At 48.5% G+C, this 6,051-nt stretch overlaps 1 long non-coding RNA gene across 1 annotated transcript; it reads right to left on the bottom strand.

Moving 5' to 3' along the window:
• Positions 1-1,492: 1,492 nt before the first annotated feature.
• On the bottom strand, positions 1,493-2,321 carry LOC141172189 (uncharacterized). Its single transcript, XR_012252434.1, has 4 exons — positions 2,147-2,321; positions 2,030-2,067; positions 1,887-1,955; positions 1,493-1,612 (listed from the first exon to the last, which is right to left on the bottom strand). It is a non-coding gene; the product is annotated as an uncharacterized lncRNA (long non-coding RNA).
• Positions 2,322-6,051: the final 3,730 nt, after the last annotated feature.

The following is a 6,051-nucleotide window of genomic DNA, read 5'->3' as shown; positions in this document are numbered from 1 at the left end:
CATAGTCTTTGCCTATGCCTTCCAAGCAAAAGCTGCCAAAAATTAGGACAGAGGAACATGCAATGCCCCTTACAAGAGCCATGCAGTACAGCATATTAAAAACATTATTCCCATTATTGGGGAGTTGGTCTCCCATAGTCTTTGCCTGTGCCTTCCAAGCAAAAGCTGCCAAAAATTAGGATGGAGGAACTTGCAATGCTGGCAACACAGACCACGGTCACCCTGGTGGTATAGTGTTGGCGGAGGCTGAGGGTAAGGAGAAGAGCAAAAAACAGCCGAAATGAGGAAGCATATACCCATCTGTGGGTGTGAAGCAGTGCATGGGAATACACCTCCCGAAATAACACAGTGGATTTGACTTTATGTTACTCTGCTGTCATTTGGTGGTGATGAGAAGTCTGGCCCAATCCAGCCCTTGTTCATATTTATAAGGGTCAGCTTGTCAGCATTGTCAGTTGACAGGTGAGTGCGCTTATCAGTTATAATTCCCCCAGCGGCACTAAAAACATGCTCCGATAACACGCTAGCGGCAGGGCAGGGCAGGACCTCCAAGGCGCAGAGAGCGAGTTCATTCCAAGTGTCCAGCTTGGATACCCAATAATTAAAAGGTACAGAGGAATCACGGAGGACGCTGGTACGGTCAGCAAGGTACTCCCTCAGCATCTTCCCAAATTTTGCACTCCTTGTGAGAGTACCACGCGCCTCAGGGCCTGTGCGATGGGAGGGGCTGGGAAAATTCTCTCAGAACTTTGACAGTGTTCCCCTGCCTCTGATGGATTGGAGTTGTGTCTCTCTCACCTGTAGTCCTTGGTTGTCCAACGAACTGTGACCTCTGCCGCCAGCGTTTTCAGATGGGAATTTTTTTAATAGTTCCGCAACAGGGGCCTTCTGGTACTGCCCCATTTTTGTAGACCTGTCCGCCTCAGGAATAAGAGATATAAAGTTCTCCATGTAGCGTGGGTCTAGAAGTGTCACCAACCAGTAATGACTGTCACCCAAAATTTTGAGAACTCGAGGGTCATGGGAAAGGCAGCGTAACATAACCTCAGCCATGCATGCCAGACTGCTAACAGGCAAGACTTCCGTGTCCTGACCAAGAGGACAAGTGACCATGCTCTCCTCCTCCTCCCCCCTGCCCTCAGGCCACCCACGCTGAACCGACGGTATGACAGTTGTGCAGGTAGTACCGTCTACAGCGCATGATACCTGCTCCTGTTCTTCCTCCTCCTCCTCCTCTCCCTCATTGTCCCCCAATGCACATTGGGATGAGATGAGGCTGGACTGTGTGTAATCGCCCTCTACAGCTTCTTGATCCATCTCATCATACTCTGGCTGCAATGCCTCCTCTTTAATTCTCTGCAGAGAGCGATGCAAAAGACAGACAAGTGGGATGCTGATGCTAATGATGGCGTCATCGCCACTCACCATCTTGGTGGACTCCTCAAAGTTTGTCAGGATGGTACATATGCATAGAAATAAGTTGATCGCACACTCTCTGGAATTTGCTTTATTGGTGTAAATTTATTTACACAGGAAAAGAATATACAATGGTGACACTAAATGGCGACAGTAAGACGTTTCGGCCACCCAGGCCTTATTCATTAAGTCGCTACTGCAAAAAAGACAAATAGCACGATGAGAATACAGAAAACATAAAAAATAAAGAAATAGTCCTATCAAAGGGAATACATTTTTAAGGATACCTAATTTTGGGTAGGTTAGTATAAGAATAGATAGTATAGGTAAACAGAAGATAGTGGGGGAGGGAGGTGGGGGTGTTTACAGTTATGCAAACAATTAGTGAAAACAGTAAAAACATTCATAGGCAGTCATGGAGTACCAGGGGGAGCCCAGATGTTAAGTACAGGAGTAGGGGTTTTCCTTACTTGTATCTGGTTAAGATAATGGGACAAAGGAAGACACCATAGTATACAGGTGGAGAGTCCAATTTGAAGCTGTAATGATGAGGGGATACGTGTCAGTGTCATCAAGTACTGGAATGCGTACATAATATCATGAATAGAGATACCTTCACATTGGTACAATGGTTCATCTGCCCGTGGAGAGCTGCAATAGAAGTAGTGACTATTACACATGATGTCAGTAATGGAGGAATGAGAGCTTTTTGGCTGGAATGAGTAAATACCTGTGGATCCTGCGTCATGGACGTCTCATAGGTGGGGTTCCCACGTGTGGTGGCTGCGGAGGGTGTATGAGCGGCGTTCCCAAGCTGTGCTGTGGGCAATGTGGGGGCCTGCCTTCCTTTTGTATGCAGCGTCGCGCACTTCCGGAAGTGCGTCATAGAGGGGGCGTGTCCCGGAAGTGACGAGTCACGATCACGTGACGGAAGCTGCCATTCATCTCCATGGTAATAGTAAACCATGCACTAAGTGGTGGGCAGTACCATAGAGGGGGAGGTGTGACTGTAATATAGTGTTGGATGTATACTAAGTAGTGATGCGTCGCAGTGGGTCACGTGGGGAAGTCTAGCACAGGTAGTCATAGTGATGGTAAACAATTGCTGTCTGTGTAAGTCGTTTGAAATGAAAATAATGTTAACGCGGGCTATTGTAGTTAGGATGGACCAGGGGGAGGTTAATTAAACAGGCATAAGGTAAAGTACGCATAGGGATGAAGTATGATGTTATACTTTAGGATAGTGTAGGACCCCAAAGGGGGTCAAGAGCATTGTGTAGGGATAAACGGTTAAGAGAGTTTTTTTATATTGAAGGGTCAGGGTGGACACGTGTAAATGAGGGGAAGAGTCGTCACTGTATACTGGGGTGCAGTTAACTCACCTAATAGGTTAGTATGGTTCAGTGGGTCTGTAAAGGAAGGAAAACAGTTAGTAAATCCAGTCTATTTCCCTGTTGAGTCCCTTAGGAGAGAGGGTTTGTAAAGTATATATCCAGTAGGATTCCCGTTGTTTTAGAAGACTAATGTGGTTACCCCCTCGTCTAGGTCTGGCTACGTGTTCAATGACCTGGAAGCGGAGCTGAGCCACAGTGTGTTTAGCTTTTGAGAAGTGGTCAGGTAATGGAAGCCAGTTTTTGCCACACTGGATGTGGCTAACTACAATAGCCCTCGTTAACATTATTTTCATTTCAAAAGACTTACACAGACAGCAATTGTTTACCATCACTATGACTACCTGTGCTAGACTTCCCCACGTGACCCACTGCGACGCATCACTACTTAGTATATACCCAACACTATACTACAGTCACACCTCCCCCTCTATGGTACTGCCCACCACTTAGTGCATGGTTTACTATTACCATGGAGATGAATGGAAGCTTCCGTCACGTGATCGTGACTCGTCACTTCCGGGACACGCCCCCTCTATGACGCACTTCCGGCAGCGCGCGACGCTGCATACAAAAGGAAGGCAGGCCCCCACATTGCCCACAGCACAGCGTGGGAACGCCGCTCATACACCCTCCGCAGCCACCACACTTGGGAACCCCACCTATGAGACGTCGATGAGGCAGGATCCACAGGTATTTACTCATTCCAGCTAAAAAGCTCTCATTCCTCCATTACTGACATCATGTGTAATAGTCACTACCTCTATTGCAGCTCTCCACGGGCAGATGAACCCTAGTACCAATGTGAAGGTATCTCTATTCATGATATTATGTACGCATTCCAGTACTTGATGACACTGACACGTATCCCCTCATCATTACAGCTTCGAATTGGACTCTCCACCTGTATACTCTGGTGTCTTCCTTTGTCCCATTATCTTAACCAGATACAAGTAAGGAAAACCCCTACCCCTGTACTTAACATCTGGGCTCCCCCTGGTACTCCATGACTGCCTATTAATGTTTTTACTGTTTTCACTAATTGTTTGCATAACTGTAAACACCCCCCCTCCCCTCCTTCCCCTACCTCCCTCCCCCACTATCTTCTGTTTACCTATACTATCTATTCTTATACTAACCTACCCAATATTAGGTATCCTTAAAAATGTATTCCCTTTGATAGGACTATTTCTTTATTTTTTATGTTTTCTGTATTCTCATCATGCTATTTGTCTTTTTTGCAGTAGCGACTTAATGAATAAGGCCTGGGTGGCCGAAACGTCTTACTGTCGCCATTTATTGTCACCATTGTATATTCTTTTTCTGTGTGAATAAATTTTCACCAAAAAAGCAAATTCCAGAGAGTGTGCGATCAACTTATTTCTATGCAATTTACGAACACTACCAGTCCATTGCATCTGCACCTCGATTATACTAGACAGTGTGCACGCTAATTTTCTACCTACAGGATAGTACATATGTCAGACATCCAGGTTCACTCCTGAGGTCTTATGTGTGGAGTCTGACCTGAATATCGACGGCTTTGTTGCAGCTGGTACTCAACAACTGCTCTCTTCTGCTCACAAATCCTTTGCAACATGTGGAGGGTAGAGTTCCAACGTGTGGGGACATCACACACCAGTCGCTGTGCCGGAAGCTGCAAACGCTGCTGCAACACAGCAAGGGCGGCGGAAGCTGTAGCCGACTTCCGAAAATGAGCTGACAGGTGGTGTACTTTGACGAGCAGATCTGGCAACTCTGGGTACGATTTAAGAAACCGCTGAACCACAAGGTTAAGCACATGAGCCAGGCATGGTACGTGTGTGATGTCGCCTTGCCTCAGAGCCGCCACCAGGTTACGGCCATTGTCACACACGACCATGCCTGGATGTAGGTTCAGCGGTCTCAGCCACAGATCTGCCTGCTCTTTCACAGCTGTCCACAACTCACAAGCAGTGTGAGGTTTATCACCTAAGCTTATGAGTTTCAGCACAGCCTGTTGCTGCTTGGCTGAGGCAGTTCTGCAGTGCTTCCAGCTTGTAACTGATGTGGTAATATCTGAGATGGAGGCTGAACATGAGGAGGAGGAGGAGGAGGAGGATGATGCACAGGAGCTGTACACTGTGGGGGCAACTCTGACTGACATAGGGCCCGCAATCCTCGGTGTGGGGAGGATGTGTTCCGTCCCAAGGTCCGTCTGGGTCCCGGCTTCCACTATGTTTACCCAGTGTGCCATCAGGGAGATGTACCGTCCCTGGCCACAAGCACTTGTCCACGTGTCCGTTGTCAGGTGGACTCTCCCAGTAACTGCGTTGTTGAGGGCACGGCAGATGTTTTGGGACACGTGCATGTGTAGTGCGGGGATGGCACACCGGGCAAAATAGTGTCGGCTGGGGACAGAGTACCGAGGGACGGCCACCGCCATAAGGTTGCGGAAGGATTCCGTCTCCACCAGCCTAAAAGGCAGCATTTCCAATGCAAGCAGTCGTGAAATGTGCGAATTTAGGACTGTGGCCTTTGGGGCGTTGGCTGCGAATTTCCGCTTTCGTTCAAAGGTATGGGATATGGACAATTGAACGCTGCGGTGGGACGTGGACGTGGATGCTGTTTCTTGAGAAACTGCCATAACAAGTGAAGACTGAGAGAAGGGGGCATCTTTGCATGCAGTATGGACAGGGGATTGCCTTGAACACACAACAGGGGGTTCTCTTACACGCACAACAGCGGAAGAAGCAGTGGTGACACCCGCTGACACTGGTCGTGGACCCTGGGGTTCGCCCCACAGAGTCGGGTGCTTTGCTGACATGAGCCTGATCATGCTGGTGGTGGTCAGACTGGTAGTTTTGTCACCCCTGCTGATGCTGGCCTGGTAGGTGGTACAAATGGCCTTTTTGGGGTTATCAGCAGAGTCTTTAAACAAATTCCAGACTCTGGAAGACCTACCGGTTGTACTAGCAACGTCCCTCGTGTTGGTGTAATGGGGAACGGTTGCCTGTCTTCTGTCTGCGGCCACCACACGGCTTCTTCTTGCCTGTTGGGGTACTCTGCCTCCCTCCCCCTGTGTGCTGCTGGCCTCGCTCTGCGTGTCCTCCTGCCACGTTGGGTCATTTACTAGATCATCCACCTCCTCTTCCACTTCCGCACCACGGTCCTCCTCCTCACTTCGTGGCAATTGTGTCTCGTCATCGTCCACCTCTTGTGACAAATTACCAGCGTTGCCTTCCTGTGGCCGTGGCTGTTCAAA

Source organism: Phyllobates terribilis, unplaced genomic scaffold (assembly GCF_046119375.1).
Source record: "Phyllobates terribilis strain yellow unplaced genomic scaffold, ASM4611937v1 Scaffold_1__5_contigs__length_1240528914, whole genome shotgun sequence".
Taxonomy (NCBI): domain Eukaryota; kingdom Metazoa; phylum Chordata; class Amphibia; order Anura; family Dendrobatidae; genus Phyllobates; species Phyllobates terribilis.
The sequence above is the reverse complement of the archived record's forward strand: the minus strand, read 5'-3'. Positions and strand labels throughout refer to the sequence as shown.